Source organism: Rhinopithecus roxellana, chromosome 15 (genome assembly GCF_007565055.1).
Source record: "Rhinopithecus roxellana isolate Shanxi Qingling chromosome 15, ASM756505v1, whole genome shotgun sequence".
Classification (NCBI taxonomy): domain Eukaryota; kingdom Metazoa; phylum Chordata; class Mammalia; order Primates; family Cercopithecidae; genus Rhinopithecus; species Rhinopithecus roxellana.
Genome location: NC_044563.1, coordinates 46,001,019 through 46,025,061, shown reverse-complemented (window position 1 = coordinate 46,025,061; position 24,043 = coordinate 46,001,019). Strand labels below are relative to the sequence as shown.

At 42.5% G+C, this 24,043-nt stretch overlaps 1 protein-coding gene across 9 annotated transcripts in view; it reads right to left on the bottom strand.

Annotated features, from left to right (window-relative positions):
* Positions 1–23,637, bottom strand: part of SYTL2 (synaptotagmin like 2) — a 122,508-nt gene extending 98,871 nt beyond the window's left edge. For 6 of the 9 annotated variants that reach the window (XM_030917992.1, XM_030917993.1, XM_030917996.1 and 3 more), the window contains exon 1: positions 23,434–23,637. The gene's annotated coding sequence lies outside the window, so the exon portion shown is untranslated. Of the gene's footprint in view, positions 1–11,175; positions 11,311–23,433 lie in introns of all 9 variants that reach the window. The other 3 variants (XM_030917986.1, XM_030917989.1, XM_030917988.1) reach the window with 3 other exon arrangements.
* Positions 23,638–24,043: the final 406 nt, after the last annotated feature.

Genomic DNA, 24,043 nt, shown 5'->3' with positions numbered 1-24,043 from the left:
ATCACCAAACTCAAAAGAATCCAGATTCTCAAATGGACATCACATCTCTCCATGAATTGTCCCCTGGTAAGGAAACTTGCATTTATCAAGACTTTTCTGCTTGCTTGGGCTTGATTTCTACTATTTGTCTGGTATTTGAGGGAAGAAAAAAAAATCATTATATGGCTGGGGAAGTACAGGAAGTAAGTCTCAAACATGAATTTGAATTTGTATTTCTTTCCGACAAAAAAAGTTTATTAGAGGTTTATATAGAGGTAAAAGAAAAGCAGAATTTCGGCCGGGCGCGGTGGCTCAAGCCTGTAATCCCAGCACTTTGGGAGGCCGAGACGGGCGGATCACGAGGTCAGGAGATCGAGACCATCCTGGCTAACACGGTGAAACCCCGTCTCTACTAAAAAAAAAATACAAAAAGCTAGCCGGGCGAGGTGGCGGGCGCCTGTAGTCCCAGCTACTTGGGAGGCTGAGGCAGGAGAATGGCATAAACCCGGGAGGCAGAGCTTGCAGTGAGCTGAGATCCGGCCACTGCACTCCAGCCCGGGTGACAGAGCGAGACTCCGTCTCAAAAAAAAAAAAAAAAAAAAAAAAAAAAAAAAAAAAAAAAAAGAAAAGCAGAATTTCCAGGAATTGCTCCAGGAATTCATGGAAAGTGGATCCATTCCTCATTTTTTTTCTAATAAAGAAAACCAAGAAAAAACCATAAGGAGATAGTCTTTCAAAATGCCTAGGTTCCCATTCCTTTACAATATCACTAAGGAGAGGTTAAGTGGCTGTACTTTGATCTCCACATTTATATTTCAGAATTATTGCCTACTGTGTGGCCTTGGGCAAGTTACTTAGCTTCCTCACTGGTAAAATATCTACTTAAAATTGTGTTATAAGGATTACATGCACTTGTATGTATAAAGGACTTAGTCTGGCATGAGTCCATAATGAACCTTGTATTAGCTGTAATACTTATATTAGCTAATATAAGTATTAGCTGTTATTATTACCACCACGACCGCTAAATTTATTTTCAGCCTCTCAAATAAAGTCACATAGCCCCAAGGAATAATGTTTGCGCTTTATTTTCTGAAATGATGATGGCCTGGCTCCAGGCTCACCATCAGATCTAAAACAAACGGAACTCTCTCAGCCAGAGCACACTAATGTGAACTGGGGTCTCAGCTGCTCTGTGATCTGGGCAGCAGAAGAGGCCAGATACTTAAGCCCAGTAGCCTGAGTTGCACTCATTTAACAAATGTTAATTGTGTCCCTAGTCTGTGCCAGGCAGTGTACCAGGTGCTGAATTTATTTGCTCATGATCAGCACTTTCACTGTATTCTCTAGAGCCCAAGGCTGTATTTTTGTTTTGTTTTGTTTTGTTTTGTTTTTTTGTTTTTTGGGGTTTTTTTTACTATAATGTGCTGCTTATGTTAAAAAAAGAAAAAGTTACATAGGAAACATTTTCCAGGATGAAACTAACAAGAATAGTAAAAGCCACTCCAAACCATCTATTTCTATTTTCTTCCTTATATTTCTACAGTATAAAAATTTTCACCTACTTTTTAAATTTGATAAAGCAGATTATTCCCAGATGGGTTTTTGCCAAATATCTACAAGAAAGGATGACTTTATGTGAGCTGGCTCTGAAATAAGCAAACTGACAGAGCAGGCCACCACTCCCCTTCCCTCACATCTAACAAACTGCAAATAGTGCTGGGAATCCCACAGGACTCAGGAAAGGTAACACACAAGCACAGAGCATATACATAAGCCAGGGGAGTCTCCTGCTGTAAAAACTCTGGGTAGGCACCAGAAGCTTAAACTTCTTCATAGAAGAGCCTTAACATTCACTGAGGCTCAGGTAAGATTTAACCACTTATATAAGACCTGATCTAATGATTATTATTTTATGAAGTTGCATCATTGTGTTCAGGAAGCACAGGGAAGAAAAAGAGCACAGACTTGGGAGTCGGGCCTGAGCTTGAATTCCAAGGCTACTACTTAAAAGCTGTGAGACTCTGGGCAAATATTTAACTTCCCCAAGTCTAATTTTTCTTATCTAGGTTATATGGCATCAAATTTATACCTCTGAAGATCTTTGTAAGAATTAAAACGATAATTCATGTTAAACACCTAGCTGATATCTGACATACTGTAGAAACTTCACACGATATATGCTCTGACCACCTGTTATTTTGGGGCAGGAAAAATGTCCGAAGAACTCCTCCCCTGATTTAGAGAAATAATGAAAGTGAATCCAAGGCAAATATTGCCCCTCATTTTTCTAAGAACCTAATTCTGATAAGTGATATTTTCAGGACTCTGACAGTACCTGAGATATTATGAAAAATGCAACCAAACCTTCTCTAATAGCTCTTTGTCCCCCAGATTTTACAGTGGGCAATCAAGAAGACTTCAACTTTCTCCTGCAGAGCACCATGAGCTTTGGAACTGGAGCCCACATCCTCTCAGCTCCTCTGTTCTAGTCTCTTTCTATCCAAATCCCAAATGCACCTTCTAAAAAAAAAAAAAGATCAAACGTTTCACTCCCCACAATCTATACACAGGATGGCACAGAGTGAAAGTACGCAATTTGCCTCAACTTCTTTTCATTCACTCAGTAATATCTGTCAGGTCTGAGGCTTGACTGATATATACTTTAAAATAAACTTAAATATATCAGGAAGCTGAAAGACTTTATAGTTCTTATATTTCCCAGGGTCTAGGTTTAAAATCAAAAGGATGGAATTTGGGCTCATGCCTGCAATCCCAGCACCTTAGGAGGCCAAGGCTGGAAGACTGCTCGAGCCCAGGCATTCAAGAGCAGCCTGGGCAACATAGCAATACCTCATCTTTATAAAAAAATTTTTAAATGATCCAGGTGCAGGGGCATGCAACTGTAGTCCTAGCTACTCAGAAGCCTGAGGCAGGAGGACTGTTCAAGCCCAGGAGGTCAAGGCTGAAGAGCTAGGACTTACAGGTGTGCAGCTCAAACTGACCATATTACTCTGGGCAAGCTATTCAATTCTTCTGAATTATAGTTTCATCAGCTGTGGAAACTAATAATACTTCCTACCTTATAGGATTATTTTAGCAATAAATGGTATTATATGTGAAAACATTTTGAAAACTGTAAAGTTCTATACAAATGTTATACTAGAAAATGTTAGTCTTTTTTGGCCAGGAGCAGTGGCTCACACCTGTAATCCCAGTGCTTTGGGAGGCTGAGGTGGGAGGATCACTTGAGGTCAGGAATTCGAGACCAGCCTGGCCAACATGGCGAAACCCCATCTTTACTGAAAATGCAAAAATTAGCTAGGCATGGTGGCAGGCATCTGTAATCCCAGTTACTTGGGAAGCTGAGGCACAAGAATCATTTGAACCCAGAAGGCAGACGTTGCAGTAAGCTGAGATCACGCCACTGCACTCCAGCCTGAGTGACAGAGTGAGACTCCTTTCAAAAAAAAAAAAAAAAAAAAAGAAGGCCGGGCACGGTGGCTCAAGCCTGTAATCCCAGCACTTTGGGAGGCCGAGACGGGCGGATCACGAGGTCAGGAGATGGAGACCATCCTGGCTAACACGGTGAAACCCCGTCTCTATTAAAAAATACAAAAAACTAGCTGGGCGAGGTGGCGGGCGCCTGTAGTCCCAGCTACTCGGGAGGCTGAGGCAGGAGAATGGCGTAAACCCGGGAGGCGGAGCTTGCAGTGAGCTGAGATCCGGCCACTGCACTCCAGCCCGGGTGACAGAGCGAGACTCCGTCTCAAAAAAAAAAAGAAAAAAAGAAAAAAAAGAAAAAAGAAAAAAAACAAAGAAAAGAAAAGATAAAAGAAAACATTAGTCTTTGGTATTATTGTCCCTTTTGTCAGCTACAGCCTATGTGATCTAATAAAATCTTAAGAAGTCTGTGTTTATACGCAGCTACAGCCTATGTGATCTAATAAAATCTTAAGAAGTCTGTGTTTATACGCAGCTTCCCCAGCTGGCCATACCTCACCTGGCCACTCATCTATCTCATAGCACACCTTAGTCTATACCCACTGATCTCAAGACTAGAAAGTTTTTGTTGTTGTTGTTGTTGCTGCTGCTGCTTGAGAAGGAGTCTCACTCTGTCACCCAGGCTGGAGTGCAATGGCGCAATCTCGGCTGACTGCAACCTTTACCTCCCAGGTTCAAGAGATTCTCCTGCCTCAGCCTCCCGAGTAGTTGGGATTACAAGTGCACACCACCACACCAGCTTTTTTTTTTTTTTTTTTTTTTTTTTTTTTGCATTTTCAATAGAGATGGGGTTTCACCATGTTGGCCAGGCTGGTTTTGAACTCCTCACCTCAAGTGATCCGCCTGCCTCAGCTTCCCAATGTGCTGGGATTACAGGCATGAGCCACTGCAACTGACCTATACCCACTGATTTCAAGTTCAGTTTTTTTTGTGAGCCCTCCCATTCCCTGTTCATTTTCAAACAAATGGATCATCACAGCTTCTGACACTCTCAAAGTTCAAAATGTTAAAGCTTGACACTTATTTCTAAAAGGTGAAATCTGATTTCATTTATGGAATGACAAAAAAACCGTGAAACTTTTTTAAGCACCCTCTTCACATGCCTAAATACACAGAGTCTTGAGAAATAGGCCCTTCTTTTATGTAAAGATCAATAACTTCTCAGAGTCTTTAATATCTTCAGAGTCTTAGCCAAAAACAAACCAAAAATAAACAACAATTGGCTTCACATATGTGGCATTTCATGGTGTGTTGAAGGGATCTCCAAGTCCAGTCCCAGGTTTGATGATTCACTAGGATAACTCAATAGGACAACATACAGTCATATTCACAGCTATGACTTATTACAGTGAAAAGATACCAAGCAAACTCAACAATGGAAAAAGGTACATGGGATGAAGTCTGGATAAAACCAGGTGGGAGCTCCCATGGGTCTTCTCTAGGAGGAGTCACACTGGACACACAAGTTGTGACAATGCATCTGAAATGTTACCAACCAGACAGTTCATTAGAGAGATTCGGTGTCCAGAGTTTTTAATGCCCAGAGAGGACAAGTCATGTAGGCACCCCTTCCCTGGCATGTACCCAAATTCCAGACTCCCAGAAGAAAAGCAGGTGCTCAGCATAAACTATATTGCTCGCACAAACAGTTTAGGCACAGTGAGCTACTCCTATCATTTAGATCTGTGGGAATCCTCCTGAAATCCAAGTTCCTTAATGCCAGCCAAAGGCCAACTTGCAAGCAGGCCTTTCTATGGATAGGCAGTTTCACACCCACTAAGTTAATTCTTTTCTGCACTCATGAGAATAAAAAGCCAAATATCTAATTAATTGATAACTGCCCATTGACCACTAAATTCTTACAGCCAATCAATGTACTGAAAACCTTAAAAAGACAGTGAACATAACTTAGCACTTTAAAATATATTCATTTAACACACTTGTACTATCTCAGCCTTCTGGGCTTTGGGCATTAAGGAAATAATAAGTTCCTTTAGTCCCAGCACTCTAAGAACTTTTGTAACAAAAGGGAAGATGAGATGAGGACACAGAGAATGATAACACAGTGGTATGTGATGAGGGCCATAAAAGAGGTATAAGCCAAACATTAAATCAGTTAAAGGAGGGAAAGAAAACTTTCTACCGTGATGAACCAGGAAGATTTCAGGAAGAATTAGCATAAAGCTGCAGTTTTAAGAACAGCTAGGATTTCAGAGTTTGAGACAGGGTTAGGAAAAGCTCAACAAAAGGGACTAAAAGTCCATTAAAAAGTCCAATCTCCTTAATGACATGTACAACACTCTTCACGATCAGTCCGCTGCCTACTTCACTGGCCTCAGCACCTGCCAGCCTTGCCTTGAACATGAAACCATGCTCGCCATACTATTTCCCAGCCTTTTGACCTTCTGATTCCTATTCACCCAGGTCTCCTCTCAAATGCCACCTCTTCCAGGAAGCCCTACCTTGGCACTTGATCTCCCTTCCCTCTTACCACCCCCCACCTCCTTCCTCTGTGCTCACATCTGACTATGAACATCACACTGAGGGGTAATTACAGACATCTATTTTCCCCACTGGACCCTCAGCCTAAAACAATTTGACACACAAACATAGAAAACACTCAGTGAGTATCTGTCAAATAAATTAACTCTTATCTCTAAATCTGATATTCTTCCCACTAAAGCATGCTTCCCCTTTTATCAACAAATGTTCACTGTTTAATAATAGTTTAAAGAGAATAGCAAGAGATTTTCTGTAAAGATCAATCATACCATACTTAAGTATTAAACTAAGCTCACACCCTTGGTCACTGCATCTACAGGTAGTGATGCACACAAACACACCCTCGAGGACCTGACCATTCCCACACACAGTTCATCAGCTTTGGTGCTTTGGTCTCAAAGGAAAGAGACCAAACCAGAATCTAGCAAACGACTAGACTGAGACTTGACCAACACAGTGAAAGGGCTTGGGGACTGGCACATGAAAGAGTCCAGGTTCGAAGGTCTAATATTCCAAAAGCCCAATGTAGGATGTCTCCAAGAGTTTCCTGGGTTTCTGCCGCCCAGGCTGGAGTTCAGCAGCACAATCATGGCTCACTGCACCCTTCATCTCCTAGGCTCAAGTGATTCTCCCACCTCAGCCTCCTGAGTAGCTGGGACTACAGGTGTGCACCAACGTGTCCTGCTAATTTTTTTCTTTTTTTTTTTTTTTGGAGAGATGGGGTCTTGCTATGTTGCTCAGGCTGGTCTCAAATTCCTGGGTTCAAGCAATCCTCCTACCTTGGCCTCTGAAACTGCTGAGATTACAGGCATAAGCCGCCATGCCTGACCCCCAGGAGTTCAAAATGTACAACTTACTCCCTATGCACTGAATGTCAGCCCAAGACTTGCTTTTAGTTCCTGGCTGCTCAGAGAGTGGACTTGCGGAAAGTATGCCAGAGGAAAAAAAAAAAAAAAACACACATCCACTCACTTCACTCCTCACTTCCTCAAACACCAAGCAAATACCTATGCTTAGTTCCACAGTAGGGTCACATCTGTCCCCTGCAGAATCTGACCGGTAGAGCCACGTCTCCTCCACACCCTTGGCTCCTGGCCACACATTATTAATAGTTCATGTGGAGATGCAGGTGACTGTCTTCACATTGAGGCACCTCTAGTAACCAAGGCTAATCTCCCCAGTGGCTTTCCCCAAGGGACCCAGGTAATGTCAAGTTTTCCCTCTGGCCTGGATAAAGCAGACAACTATCAGGAAAACATAAACAAAGGCCTAGAAACACAGAAACACACATCTGTGTGTACCTGGGTCTGATCCTGACTGCTCAGGGAGAAGGGCCACCTAGCTTCTTGTCATTTCCCATAGATGATAGTTTTGCAGTCTGAGTCTCTCTGCTCCTCCCACTAAGAAACTCAACAGCTGCTAACCACAATAGTGCATGCTAAGCACAAGAAATTCTACAAAGCACTAACCAAACTCAGCATGCGTTAGGCGTCAACTATCCCTAGAATCTTAAACTCAATTCTGGAGATACACAAAGGGGTCTTCAACATTTTTTTTTTTTTTTTTTTTGATTCAAGCTTCAATCATTTTGCCAGAAACACACCTGGTCCTTTATTGAAAAGTGGTAAATATGCTTAACTCAAGGTAAGACATATTTATATTTTTGGAATAATTTGGCTCTGATGTGATCCAGTCCATAAATTAGTATATGGAGTCACCATTTTCCAACACATTATGTGCTTTCCTATAGAAGTCTTGAATAACAGCACCATCTCTACAAGTACCATTATCTTTTACCAAAAAAGCTTTAATATATGTTATCTCCTTTGTACACACAAGTGCAAACAAGTATGCCAATCAACCCCAAACCCATCTTTCATACTGCGAGCAGTGTTATTATCATAAAGAGAAATTTCATTATCTCACTCACAATATTGAGAAACTTCAAAGACAAAGGGCAGCCTCCAAGATAAAGGGTAAGATTGTAGCCTCATTTCACCTTTGGTCTTTGATGAAACTCCACTACATTAGCAGCGCCACCAACCATAACTTACCTGCCCTAGGTGCCAACTCAGTAGTCTCTTCCTGTTCTTTTTTTTTTTTTTTTTTTTTTTTTTGAGATGGAGTCTTGCACTGTCACTGGAGTGCAATGGCATGATCTTGGCCCACTGCAAACTCCGCCTCCCGGGTTCAAGCAATACTCCTGCCTCAGCCTCCAGAGTAGCTGGGATTACAGGCACCCAACACTTTGCCCAGCTAATTTTTTGAATTTTTTGTAGAGATGGGGTTTTACTGTGTTGGCCAGGCTGGTCTTGAACTCATAATCTTGTGATCCTCCCACCTCGGGCTCCCAAAGTGCTGGGATTACAGGCACGAGCCACCGCGCCCGGCCTCCCCGTTCTCTTAGTATCCCTTCTCTCCCTGCCTCTGTGCCTTTGAACTTGAAACATCCTTCAACATTTCCTCCCCACCACACTCTCTTCTTCTCTCCTTTTTCTATATATTATATATATATATATATATATATATATATATTTTTTTTTTTTTTTTTTTTTTTTTTTTTTTTTAGCCAGAGCCTTGCCCTGTTGCCCAGCTGGAGTGCAGTGGCATGATATCTGCTCATTGCAACCTCTGCCTCCCAGATTCAAGTGATTCTCCTGCCTCAGCCTCCTAAGTAGCTGGAATTACAGGTGCCTACCACCAGGCCCAGCCTCCCAAAGTGCTACGATTACAGGCATGAGCCAATGCACCTGGCCCTCAGTCTCTTCTTAACCTAGCAAACTCCTACTCAGCCATAGGTCTAGCTTGTCTGTTACCTTCCTACTCTCCCTGGCAGTTGCTTTCTCAGCGATCTCACAATAAGCTGCATGCATTTCTACTACAACACTCACCACACTGTACTATAAGTACTACTTCACCATTGTCACCTTCAATAGCCAAGAGGAAGGGAAGGAAAGAGAAGGGAAGAGAAGAAAGAAAGAGAAGGGAAGAGAGGAAAGGAAGAAAAGGAAAAGGAAGAGAACTGACATTTATTTAATAGTGACTCTATGCAAGACACAAAGTCAGAGGCATTAATATATTCATTACTCCATCTTGTGAGAAAATGAATGCAATTTTTTCAGAAAGGGAAGTTGAGACTCCTACCCCAAAGAAACTCAAAAGCTGCTAACCACAGTTAAGTTAGTTGCTCTATAACACAACTAGTAAGTGGATTCATGTTTAAATTCAAGCTCATCTGATTCCAAAGCCAAGTTTATTTCCACCACAAAGTGGCCTCTATGGGAAACATGGACACTAGCCGGAAACATCTTTTTAACCATAACCCCTCTCCCATCACCTTGTTGGCCACTATGCTACATAACTCTGGCTTCTGACCTTCCACCTATGATTGCACCTCAAAATCATCTGCTATAACCATCAGACGGCAAGGTGTTGCTAGGATTCTGGAAAGGATACAGTGAATATATTTGCAGAAAGGTAGTATGATACTATTTCAAAAAGGTTCAAGAATACATATTATAAAGCTGTAAAAATGTGTCATATTTAAGTGGTCCTGCTAGGACAACTCATACAAAAATTCTTTATCTTTATAAAATCCTCATATCATGTACAACATGAAGATCAACTTCATTTCTACTCAAGTTCTTCAGTATATTCCCTCTCACTTATCAAGCTGTGATGCCCCAAAATAAACTGTAGTTAGGTAGAACTTCTTGCCAGTTCTCCACAGTATTTCAGTTGCTCTAGTCCCAGGTGGTGCTACTTCATAACTGCAGGAATAAGTGGCTGACTCCTCAGGCCATGGAGCATTGGGAGAACCCTGTTGTTTTTCCTGGAAGATTATGTCAAGCGCATCATTACATCTCTATGGTAACAGAAATATCCCGGGTTTTCTAGAACAGTCCTAGTTTTGAATATTTATAATCTGTTTCAAGACTCATGACAGACATATGTCTTAACACAGGATTCAGTAAGCATGAATACAACATCTTTCCTTTAAAGAACTCCCCCAAAAGAGGCAATACTGGGTTGTGAAAAGAGCACAAGTTTTTCAGTCAAAGTAACCTGGGCTCAATTGTTTGTTTGGCCATTTACTACCTCTATGACCTTGGGCAAAGGACTTCTCTGTGCTTCCATTTCCTCATCAGTAAAGTGGATAATTATCACCTACTTTAGAGAGTAGTCCTGCCAATTAGAGGAACAAGGATATAGCAAAGACTGACACAGAGTATGCACTCAATAGATAATGAACATTCTGTTTATTCTGTTGTTATTTGTAGCATCCCTAACAGGAATGGAAAAGAAAGATACCATTTTTGCTTTTCTAAGTAAAGGATTATAAATTATGTGATTTACCTGTATTCAACTTCCTAAATGCAACACTTCAGTTACTACATTCCAGGTGGTGTTGATTCTTAAATAGTATACTAAGTTGCTGACTCATCACTTTGTAGTCTGGTGTCACCCCCTAATACTTCCTGAAATACTTAAACTTTATTAATTATTACTGTCTCTGTGTAACAAAATTTTCTAAATTTTTGCAACAAGCCCATTTTCAAGGGTTATCTTGTGTAGTCGAAACACTATCCCAAGCTATGTACCCTCATTCTGCATCTAGAACTCACTTTACAGCTCCGTGATTTCATGAACAGAAGAGCAGAATACAAGTAGGGTACAGATAGCATACAATCGTATCAGATTATCTTCCAATGATCCAAGGCATGGGCTCTGGAATCAGACTGCCTGGATTCAAATCTCTGTTGTTCTCCTTATTGGCTGTGTCACCTTGGGCAAGTTATTTAATTCATATGGGCCTCAATTTCCTCATCATAAAATAGAAACAATCATAGTACCAAAAATAGTATCAATAATAGATTATTGTGAGGATTAAATAAATTGATGTAGGTACAGTGCTTGGAATACTGCCTGGTACATAGTAAGTGCTCAGTACATGTCACACATCCTCATCATTCCCTTGCATCACAGGGTTGGAAAAAAACAGTCTGAAGCAATTACACATGATACGGTGTGTTACATTAGCAACCAAAAAACCAGATCAGGTAAAATATCTTTAAAATAACTAAAGAAAATGAATCTACCTAACCAGTTACTACATCTAGGTGCCATAATAGCAGTAGATCTACGTATTTGCAGATTGAATGCCTGTGGCTCCAACTATTCATAACTTACCTTGAAGATGTCACGTAGAAATTGTAGTTAAATCAATAGTAGCACCAGACAGGAATGAGGTGGTGAGTCCTTGGCTGGTAAGTCTTTGGTCAATCACCAGGCAACAGCATCTCAATCTGTTTTTGCTGGTTTTCACTAAATACAGAACCATATTTAATCCTCTAAACAATCTTGTAAAACAAATCTGATCTTGTAAAACAAATCTTATAGACACATGGAGGGAATTATATGCTATGACAACACTTGCAGTCTTGGGGATAGTAAAGGTCTCAGGATGAAAACCCTGAACATGTTCCAAAACAGCAGAACTGAAACAACCCTAGACTATAACTAAAAGGGGCCGGGTGTGGTGGCTCATGCCTGTAACCCCAGTGTTTTGGGCAGCCAAGGTGGGAAGACTGCTTGAGCCCAGGAGTTCAAGACCAGCCTGAGCAACACAGTGAGATTCCATCTCTACAAAAAAAAAAAAAAAAAAAACTGAAAACCCAAACGTTTTATAAAACTCAACTGAGTGGTAAAGAATCTGCCCTAAGAAATCTAACACACTACAGCTCAGCCTTGCTCCCAACACAGATCACTGGCAGAGGGAACGGGAATTGTCAGGGAATAGATTTGACTGGGCAACTTAGCTTGGCCTGGGATCCAGCCCATGCCCTCAGCCTCACAGCCCTGTGTTTTAATCAAGTGACTCAGCCAGAGGCAGGAGAGCCCAGGCGCCTGTGGCTGGGAGGGATGGCAGCACAAAACACATCTGTCTAATCAGAAGCTAGCGGTGCTGGCATCCATTCTGTCAAGACTTACAGTAAAAGAATGCTTCTGCAAGGGAAAAAAAGAAACTTATATTCACTCAGAAATCAAGCGATGCCTTTCTTCCCCTCTCCAACTCAGAAGGCAAATATGTGGAATTGTTTGCTAGGTCTTATATCTACCTACCCTCAAATATTTCCTGATGCATTTATAGAAAGAGGACAACTTATCTAGGAATAATAAACCAAATTTATACTAGTAGCTACAAAGTACAGCTACAAAGTGTTTAGAAAGTATAACATTAGGAAATGCTCTTATTTTGACCTCTTTTATCTCAATTATCAATACAAGGGATGACACATAGGAAAGTGTTTTTGTAGTTTGCAGGTAGTTCACATATGTGAAGAAGTCACTGCGGTCATCTGAGGACATTGTACCACATTTCAGCAGAGTGATTCATTCATTCTTTTATTTGTTCATTTACTAATTAATTTAAAATACTCATACTAAGTTCCCATTGAGTGCCAGGAACAGTGCCAGGCTATGTGGATACAGAAATAAACCACAAAGTCTGAGTCCTCAGGAGCTCAATCTTTTCCCAAATTGTTCTTTTCATCTCCATCCTATTCCAACCACAGTTGCACGTCTCTTCGCTCCCTCTTTCCTTCTCTTTCTCCCCTTCTCCAGGTTTGAGCCACTTAAGAGTGAGGTCATGTGCTTCTCCCACATTTTGCAAAAGTTCTAGCACAGGTCCAAGTGCCCAAATGGGCACTAGGGAAAAATACTGTATTTAGTGACTTAAGAGGCAAATATTTAGTGAAACACATGGCTTTATTACCATTTTTTAAACCTGTTTTCATTATACTGTATTTCTGTCAACCTACCTTCCCCCAATTCTCTTAAAGCAGTTCTCCTAACAATCTCAAGAGGTTACAGATTAATAACAACAAGTAAATGAGCAGAAACCACTCTCCTCTCAATGATCTGTGGATCATGTGTCCCGCATGAAGGCAGTCAATAGAAGAGACCCTTAGAAAATTAGGAGGAGGCATCAAAAGCTTGAAGCAACAGAAAGTGGAAACATTTTCTGACATCTGATTCATCTAGATGTGGAAATTCTCTACCAGACTTCAACTTGGGAAACCATGAATAGAAAATAACCCAGAATCAGATTTTTAAGACTGGAAGGAACCTTATCTGGTCCAACTCTCCAACTTCATAAAGAAACCAAGGCTCAGGGAGAAAATGTGACTAAATCCAGATTGCAGATTGTCTTTGACAGATGCAGAAGTTGAAACCAAGCCACCTGCCTCCCAATGTAGGGCCCATTGTCTCCTTAGAGCAGCCAGGAGCACAGCACATGCCTAAGAGCAGTCCTTGAGGCAATGGCTACTGGTACTCACATGCCCCCATGGGTACACTGCCTTTCCAGTTACTTTCATTGCTTTCTCCTAGCAAGCCTCTGCCTTGCTTAGGGCAACTCAAGACAGCTCCCACGAGCTCTGAGACTCCCTGTGTAACTGAACAACAACTCCCTTGAGTGGCAAGCCTGCTTTCATTCTATAAAATGGGACTATCTTCTGTCCTCTTCTGTTCAGGATTGTGATGAAGATCAATGAGATACTAGCCACCAAGGAAACCTACATTCTTTGAAGAAAACTTGAGTCCTAATAGAGCATTTATATCATGATTAAGTCCTACTAATATCAAGAGTTGGATTCCAGAATTTTATAAAGACTGATGTTTTTATTGCCTCTATGTTAAAACATTTTAAAAATATTAAGAGCAGGGGGGCGCCCAAGATGGCCGAATAGGAACAGCTCCAGCCTCCAGCTCACAGTGTGAGAGACACAGAAGACGGGTGATTTCTGCATTTCCAACTGAGGTACTCGGTTCATCTCACTGGGGCATGTTGGACAGTCGATGCTGGTCTGCGGGTACAGCCCTACCAGCAAGAGCTGAAGCAGGGTGAGGAATTGCCTCACCTGGGAAGCACAAGGGGAAGGGAATTCCTTTTCCTAGCCAAGGGAAATTGAGACACACAACACCTGGAAAATCAGGTAACTCCCACCCTAATACTGCGCTTTACCAAAGGTCTTAGCAAATGGCACACTAGGAGATTATATCCCACACCTGGCCCAGAGGGTCCCACGCCCACGGAGCCTCCCTCATTGCCAGCACAGCAGTCGGAGATCTAACCGCAAGACGGCAGCGAGGCTGGGGCAGAGGCGCCCGCCATTGCTGAGGCTTAAGTAGGTAAACAAAGCCGCCAGGAAGCTCGAATTGGGTGGAGCCCACCACAGCTCAGGGAGGCCTGCCTGCCTCTGTAGACTCCACTTCTGGGGACAGGGTATAGCTAAACAAAAAGCAGCAGAAACCTCTGCAGATGTAAAAGTCCCTGTCTGACAGCTTTGAAGAGAGCAGTGGTTCTCCCAGCACGGAGGTTGAGATCTGAGAACGGACAGACTGCCTGCTCAAGTGGGTCCCTGACCCCTGAGTAGCCTAACTGGGAGACATCCCCCACTAGGTGCAGAATGACACCTCACACCTCACATGGCTGGGTATACCCCTGAGCGAAGCTTCCACAGTAAGAATCAGATAGCAACACTCGCTGTTCAGCAATATTCTATCTTCTGCAGCCTCTGCTGCTGACACCCAGGCAAACAGGGTCTGAAGTGGCCCTCAAGCAAACTCCAACAGACCTGCAGCTGAGGGTCTTGACTGTTAGAAGGAAAACTAACAAACAGAAAGGACACCCACACCAAAACCCCATCGGTACATCACCATCATCAAAGATCAAAGGCAGATAAAACCACAAAGATGGGGGAAAAGCAGTGCAGAAAAGCTGGAAATTCAAAAAGTCAGAGTGCATCTCCCCCTCCAAAGGAATGGAGCTCATCACGGCAATGGAACAAAGCTGGATGGAGAATGACTTTGACAAGTGGAGAGAAGAAGGCTTCAGTCGATCAAACTTCTCAGAGCTAAAGGAGGAACTACATAACCAGCGCAAAGAAACTAAAAACCTTGAACGAAGAATGGATGAATGGATAACTAGAATAATCAACACAGAGAAGACCTTAAAAGAACTGATAGAGATGAAAACCATGCCACGAGAACTATGTGACAAATGCACAAGCTTCAGTAACCAACTTGATCAACTGGAAGAAAGAGTATCAGTGATTGAAGATCAAATGAATGAAATGAAGCGAGAAGAGAAGTGTAGAGAAAAAAGAGTAAAAAGAAATGAACAAAGCCTCCAAGATATATGGGATTATGTGAAAAGACCAAATCTACGTCTGATTGGTGTGCCTGAAAGTGACAGGGAAAATGGAACCAAGTTAGAAAACACTCTGCAGCATATCATCCAGGAGAACTTCCCCAACCTAGTAGGGCAGGCCAACATTCAAATTCAGGAAATACAGAGAACGCCACAAAGACACTCCTCGAGAAGAACAACACCAAGACACATAATTGTCAGATTCACCAAAGTTGAAATGAAGGAAAAAATGTAAAGGGCAGCCAGAGAGAAAGGTCGGGTTACCCACGAAGGCAAGCCCATCAGACTAACAGCAGATCTCTCAGCAGAAACTCTATAAGCCAGAGAGACTGGGGGCCAAAATTCAACGTTCTTAAAGAGAAGAATTTTCAGCCCAGAATTTCATATCCAGCCAAACTAAGTTTCATAAGTGAAGGAGAAATAAAATCCTTTACAGACAAGCAAATGCTTAGAGATTTTGTCACCACCAGGCCTGCCCTACAAGAGATCCTGAAGGAAGCACTAAACGTGGAAAGGAACAACCGGTACCAGCCATTGCAAAAACATGCCAAAATGTAAAGTCCATCGATGCTAGGAAGAAACTGTATTAACTAACCAGCAAAATAACCAGCTAATATCATAATGACAGGATCAGGTTCACACATAACAATATTAACCTTAAATGAAAATGGACTAAATGCTCCAATTAAAACATATAGACTGGCAAATTGGATAAAGAGTCAAGACCCATTAGTTTGCTGTATTCAGGAGACCCATCTCACATGCAGAGACACACACAGGCTCAAAATAAAGGGATGGAGGAAGATCTACCATGGAAGATCAAATGGAAAACAAAAAAAAAGCAGGGGTTGCAATCCTAGTCTCTGATAAAACAGACTTTAAACCATCAAAGATCAAAAGAGACAAAGAAGGCAATTACATAATGGTAAAGGGATCAATTCATCAGGAAGAGCTAACTATCCTAAATACATATGCACCCAATACAGGAGCACCCAGATTCATAAAGCAAGTTCTTAGAGACTTACAAAGAGACTTAGACTCCCATACAATAATAATAGGAGACTTTAACACCCCACTGTCAACATTAGACAGATCAACGAGACAGAAAGTTAACAAGGATATCCAGGAATTGAACTCAACTCTGCACCAAGCAGACCTAATAGATATATACAAAACTCTCCACCCCAAATCAACAGAATATACATTCTTCTCAGCACCACATCACACTTATTCCAAAATTGACCACATAGTTGGAAGTAAAGCACTCCTCAGTAAATGTAAAAGAACAGAAATTATAACAAACTGTCTCTGAGACCAAAGTGCAATCAAACTAGAACTCAGGACTAAGAAATTCAATCAAAACCGCTCAACTACATGGAAACTGAACAACCTGCTCCTGAATGACTACTGAATACATAACTAAATGAAGGCAGAAATAAAGATGGTCTTTGAAACCAATTAGAACAAAGATACAACACACCAGAATCTCTGGGACACATTTAAAGCAGTGTGTACAGGGAAATTTATAGCACTAAATGCCCACAAGAGAAAGTAGGAAAGATCTAAAATTGACACCCTAACATCACAATTGAAAGAACTAGAGAAGCAAGAGCAAACACATTCAAAAGCTAGCAGAAGGCAAGAAATAACTAAGATCAGAGCAGAACTGAAGGAGATAGAGACACAAAAAACCCTCAAAAAGTCAATGAATCCAGGAGCTGGTTTTTTTGAAAAGATCAACAAAATTGATAGACTGCTAGCAAGACTAATAAAGAAGAAAAGAGAGAAGAAAAATAGATGCAATAAAAAATGATAAAGGAGGTATCACCGCCAACCCCACAGAAATACAAACTACTATCAGAGAATACTATAAACACCTCCACGCAAATAAACTAGAATATCTAAAAGGAATGAATAATTTCCTGGACACTTACACCCTCCCAAGACTAAACCAGGAAGAAATTGAATCCCTGAATAGACCAATAGCAGGCTCTGAAATTGAGGCAATAATTAATAGCCTACCAACCAAAAAAAGTCCAGGACCAGATGGATTCACAGCTGAATTCTACCAGATGTACAAGGAGGAGCTGGTACCATTCCTTCTGAAACTATTCCAATCAATTGAAAAAGAGGGAATCCTCCCTAACTCATTTTATGGAGCCAAAATCACCCTGATACCAAAGCCTGGCAGAGACACAACAAAAAAGGAGAATTTTAGACCAATAGCCCTGATGAACATCGATGCAAAAATCCTCAATAAAATACTGGCAAACCGAATCCAGCAGCACATCGAAAAGCTTATCCATCATGATCAAGTGGGCTTCATCCCTGGGATGCAAGGCTGGTTCAGCATATGCAAATCAATACATGTAATCCAGCATTTAAACAGAACCAAAGACAAAAACCACATGATTATCTCAATAGATGCAGAAAAGGCCTTTGACAAAATTCAACAGCCCTTCATGCTAAAAAAGCTCAATAAATTCAGTATTGATGGAACGTATCTCAAAATAATAAGAGCTGTTTATGACAAACTCACAGCCAATATCATACTGAATGGGCAAAAACTGGAAGCATTCCCTTTGAAAACTGGCACAAGACAGGGATGCCCTCTCTCACCACTCCTATTCAACATAGTGTTGGAAGTTCTGGCCAGGGCCATCAGGCAAGAGGAAGAAATCAAGGGTATCCAGTTAGGAAAAGAAGAAGTCAAATTGTCCCTGTTTGCAGACGACATGATTGTATATTTAGAAAACCCCATTGTCTCAGCCCAGAATCTCCTTAAGCTGATAAGCAACTTCAGCAAAGTCTCAGGATACAAAATTAATGTGCAAAAATCACAAGCATTCTTATACAGCAGTAACAGACAAACAGAGAGCCAAATCATGAATGAACTTCCATTCACAATAGTTTCAAAGAGAATAAAATACCTAGGAATCCAACTTACAAGGGATGTAAAGGACCTCTTCCAGGAGAACTACAAAACAATGCTCAGTGAAATAAAAGAGGACACAAACAAATGGAAGAACATACGATGCTCATGGATAGGAAGAATCGATATTGTGAAAATGGCCATACTGCCCAAGGTAATTTATAGATTCAATGCCATGCCCATTAAGCTATCAATGGCTTTCTTCACAGAATTGGAAAAAACTGCTTTAAAGTTCATATGGAACCAAAAAAGAGCCCGCATTGCCAAGACAATCCTAAGCAAAAAGAACAAAGCTGGAGGCATCACACTACCTGACTTCAAACTATACTACAAGGCTACAGTAACCAAAACAGCATGGTACTGGTACCAAAACGGAGATGTAGACCAATGGAACAGAACAGAGGCCTCAGAAATAATACCACACATCTACAGCCACCTGATCTTTGACAAACCTGACAAAAACAAGCAATGGGGAAAGGATTCCCTATTTAATAAATGGTGCTGGGAAAATTGGCTAGCCATTAGTAGAAAGCTGAAACCGGATCCTTTCCTTACTCCTTATACGAAAATTAATTCAAGATGGACTAGAGACTTAAATGCTAGACCTAAAACCATAAAAACCCTAAAAGAAAACCTAGGTAATACCATTCAGGACATAGGCATGGGCAAGGACTTCATGTCTAAAACACCAAAAGCAACAGCAACAAAACTCAAAATTGACAAATGGGATCTCATTAAACTAAAGAGCTTCTGCACAGCAAAAGAAACTACCATCAGAGTGAAGAGGCAACCTACAGAATGGGAGAAAAATTTTGTAATCTACTCATCTGACAAAGGGCTAATATCCAGAACCTACAAAGAACTCAAACAAATTTACAAGAAAAAAACAAACAACCCCATCAAAAAGTGGGCAAAGGATATGAACAGACACTTCTCAAAAGAAGACATTCATACAGCCAACAGACACATAAAAAAATGCTCATCATCACTGGCCATCAGAGAAATGCAAATCAAAATCACAATGAGATACCATCTCACATCAGTTAGAATGGCAATCATTAAAAAATCAGGAAACAACAGGTGCTGGAGAGGATGTGGAGAAACAGGAACACTTTTACACTGTTGGTGGGACTGTAAACTAGTTCAACCATTGTGGAAAGCAGTGTGACGATTACTCAAGGATCTAGAACTAGAAATACCATTTGACCCAGCCACCCCATTACTGGGTATATACCCAAAGGTTTATAAATCATGCTGCTATAAAGACACATGAACACGGATGTTTACTGCAGCACTATTCACAATAGCAAAGACTTGGAATCAACCCAAATGTCCATCAGTGACAGACTGGATTAAGAAAATGTGGCACATATACACCATGGAATACCATGCAGCCATAAAAAAGGATGAGTTCATGTCCTTTGTAGGGACATGGATGCAGCTGGAAACCATCATTCTCAGCAAACTATCACAAGAATAGAAAACCAAACACCGCATGTTCTCACTCATAGGTGGGAACTGAACAATGAGATCACTTGGACACAGGAAGGGGAACATCACACACCAGGGCCTACTGTGGGGATGGGGGAGGGGGGAGGAATAGCATTAGGAGATATACCTAATGTAAATGACGAGTTAATGGGGGCAGCACACCAACATGGCACATGTATACATATGTAACAAACCTGCACATTGTGCACATGTACCCTAGAACTTAAACTATAATAAAAAATAAAAAAATAAAAAAATATTAATAGCATACACACATGCATGCAATCCAAGTAACAAACAATAACATCTGACACTTGATCCTTATAGTGACTCTGGTAAGTGAGGATAGAATTTGTTCATTATCATCAATTTACAGAAGAGGAAACCAGCTGAGAGAAGCCATCTGTCTTGCCCAAGGTCACACAGGTAACAAAATGTAATGCTGGGGCAATGACTTTCTCTAGGTCCCTTTTGAATTTTCTGCAAATTACTGTGCAAATTAGTTTTTGAATTTTCTGCTCAAATTGGGCACATCAGCAACACTAAAGAGCTACCTTCTTTGTTATATTTGAGATGTTTAGCAAGGAGTACAGTTTGACCCTGAGTTTTCAACAGCAGCCCCATGGCCCAGCACTCATCTCTCCCAGAAGATAAATACAGGGAAATTATGAGGGGTGAACTTCGGGGCTCACAAACAAAATTAACCTTCATAATGCTTTTAATTATTAATAATTTATTCTCTACATTCTTTCAAAAACAATCTGAGACAGCTCTTAGCTCTGACAATAATTCAGTCAAAAGGGTTGTATTTACTTGTGTTTTTAAAATTTATTAATATAGATGCAAAGAAAAAGATTTGGAAGGATATATCCCCAGTTTCGCTTTAATTATTTCTGAGTATAGATATATTGATATCATTATTATAATTATTAGAGATAGAGTCTTGCTCTGTCACCCAGGCTGTAGTGTAGTCGCATGATCTCAGTTCACCACAACCTCCGCCTCCCAAGTTCAAGAGATTCTCCTGCCTCAGCCTCCTGAGTATCTCACTGAGCTGGGACTACAGACGCACGCCACCACGCCCAGCTAAGTTTTGTATTTTTAGTCGAGATGGGGGTTTCACCATATTGGCCAGGCTGGTCTCGAACTGCTGACCTCGTGAACCACCTGCCTCAGCCTCCCAAAGTGCTGGGATTACAGACATTAGCCACCGCACCTGGCCTGGTGTTATTATTAATGTTAATCTGGATCTTATTTTTTCTCCTGCAATGAATATGTTTAGTTTTGGTAACCAGAAAAACAATAAAGGATATTTTTATTTTAAAAACATTTTTCATTCTGAAAAGTGGGAAAAAGTGGATGTCTCTCCAGGGACTAGAGAAGCTCTATTACTGTGAACCAAAGAGTGGAAAATTCAAACAGTAGGCTAAGCCTTCTAGAACCTTGGTCCTACTTCACCATCTGGGTACTTGAAGCCCCTGAGAATATACAACAATCTGCCAGGATACCAATTTTATTCAGATATTTTGAAGAAAAAACTTTATATTTTTAAATCAAAGTCAATATATTATGAAATCAAATGAAAAAATTGCATAAGTGCAGGAGCACGCGTTGGTCTTCTCTTCCATTGCAGGATCTTCTATGGAAAAGTTTGGTAAGCCCTAAGACAAACATTATAATCTTATACCCCTCAACTTTTGAGAGAGAGACAAACCTCATTAATACCAAGTAAGTTTTCCTCTTAATTAAAAAAAAAAAAAGGCCACATTTTTCTTCATCTACTGTATGTTTAAAAATTCTTTGTAGAACAGGTGACAAGCAAACATATTACCAGGGAGCTCTGGAAGCCTACACGGGCACAGTTCACCCTACCTCCCCAAAGAGGAGAAACACCTAGACTAGCATCTGGGTTTTGAAGATGGTGGAACCTGGGCTTCCCCTAGGCTGCCTCACATTTCTACAAGGCAGCAGACCACTCTGCACAAGGTGCTAATTCATCCATTCCACAAGTGTTTATTGAGCAAAACCTGAAAAAGTCCTCTTAGGGGACAGTGGAATCATTCACCAACCAACGGTTAGGGCTAACGGGTCAGATGTGGACAATCAATCTTTCATTAGACCCCAAACCACCTCTAGGATAAAGCAAACAGGGCCCTGCCCCACCCACGCACTAGCAGCTGGACGGGATTAGGGTAGGCCTTCTAGAACAGGACTGCTGCTGAGAGGCGAAGGCAGTCACGGATTACCTCCAGAATAACGGAAACTCCTGCACCATACATGACATAATAGCTCTAAGATGTTTTGCATAGTGCCTGACACCTGGTGAGAACTCAATAATGTTAGACATTTTTGCTGTCCTTATTCCAGCTTGCTCTTAAGGAGCACAAAGAAAGTGTAAAATACACAGGTTTTAGAATCAGATTGGATTTGAATCCCAGCTATGCTACTTCCTAGCTAAGTGACTCAAGGAAGCAATCTTTCTGAGCCTGTTTCTCACCTATAAAATACAGTATAGTATATCACCCCTCATGTAACTTTGTGAGAATTAAGGATATATCACATACAAAGAAGTGTCTGAGCCATAGTAAGTGCCCAGTAAACAACAGTCAACATTGCCCTGCTGCCGTCCCCACACCTTCTCTTCTCCTTCCTAGCTGTTCTTGATGGGTTCTGCAATCTGATTTCACCTGGATACCACACTAAGGGTGAGAATAGGCAGAACTTCATGGGTGGAGGAAAGTGAGGGGAGGGAAATGCTGGAGACCTTCTATAGAAATCCAGCCAAGTCTTCAGCTCCTTTTCAATCATCCTACCCTATCTGGTTGCTTCATCCAGCAGACAGCAGGGGTCACCATCCTGGTGGGGAATGGCGGCCAACAGGGGGACGGGAAGCTGGATGGCAGTTTGCATCCACCCCGCCTTCCAGTGTCTGACTGTCTGAAGCCCCACCGGGCTTCATCTGCACATCCCTGCGGGGCTGTGTGGCTCAGCGGGCTGACAGTGTGACTCACAGCCTGTTCTTATCTAGGCTTCTATCTCAACCCTGAGCCCAAAGCCCTGGAGGCTGCTGGTCACAAACCAGCACTAACTGAAAAGAAGAACTTTTCATTAAGGCAGGAAATGGAGCCCCTCAAGGTCAGAAGGGATTTATAAAGAGAGGAGGAAGGAAGGGGAAGAGGCGGCAGGATGGGTGCAGAGAAAGAGAGACCCATTTCCTATATGCTGGTGGAGCCCTGTGTCTTAGACGCTAAAAACAGTCGTTTTTCCACTTTGAAGGATGATAAAGCCCACTCGTGTAGTTTATAGCTCGCCGTGGGACGAGGTGTGGGTATGGAAGAGAATTTCAAAACGAGTCTTATTTTCAAAGAAGAAATCATCATCCCCTGGCCGGCCCCTCCCAACACCCCACCTGTAAACAGGTCCTGACGCTCCTACCTTTCCGCACCTGAGCAATCTGGGGGCAGTTACTCTGCAGCCAGGTCTCTCCAGCACCCAGCCCCAAGCCCAGGTCAGTCCCTGAAAGCCCCAGAAAACGCGACAGCTCAGCAGAACCCTCGCCTACCCCGGCATCCCAGCTTCCTGGCCGCCTGAGCCGCGGAGGTGGCTCTGGAGTAGGTGGGAAACTGAGGAAAGGAGCTTTCCCGGTGCCAAAACGCAGTTCCCATTTTAGAACTGGGAAGACTAAGGAACATCATTCTACACCACCTCCCTCACTTAACAGAGGAGGAAGCAGAGACCAAGAGAGGGAAACAAAGTTGCCCGAGGTAACACAGCGAGTGGGCAAAGTAGAGACTGGAACCCGAGTGCGCACCTCGGAGTCGCTGCCGGGCAGGGAGCGCGCCTCGCCGTCTCTCTCGTCTTCTGGCCGCCAGCCCTCGGCCTGGCGGTGCAAACTGCGCAGCCCCCGGCGCGGCGCGTTACCTTCCCCTAGGCTGGAAGGGCGCTGGCGGCTTTGCCCGGCTCGCACGCGCGCGGCGCGGCCCGAGTGTCGCCCGGCCCTGTCAACGCAGAGCGGGGGGCGGCGCGCCGGGGGTGGTCCCGGATGCTCGGGCCAATGGCGCTTCGCCTGCTCCCCGCCCCGACCCTCCCCTGTCTCCTCGCCGGCACCCAGCGCCCGCCAGCGCTAGCCCTCTCCCCTTTCCTCTCTTCGCCCTCCGGCCCCGCCTGCTGCTTCTCTCCCGTTCCTAGCCTCCTTCTCAAGTGTACCTTGCCCCGAAACAACTTGTTTTCTGTGCAAATAAAGCAGCACTGTCGTTATTGTCATTATTATTTTTATCACGGCGCGTTAGGGGTCCTTGGAGCCCGAGAGCCTGGAGCACTAGGAGCCCCGGCACTCAGAGAGGGGACAGCCACCGCGCAGGTAAAGGGGCGCGGAGGGTATGGAGCCGGGTCATGGGGTAAGTTGCTTTAACCTTCGGGAT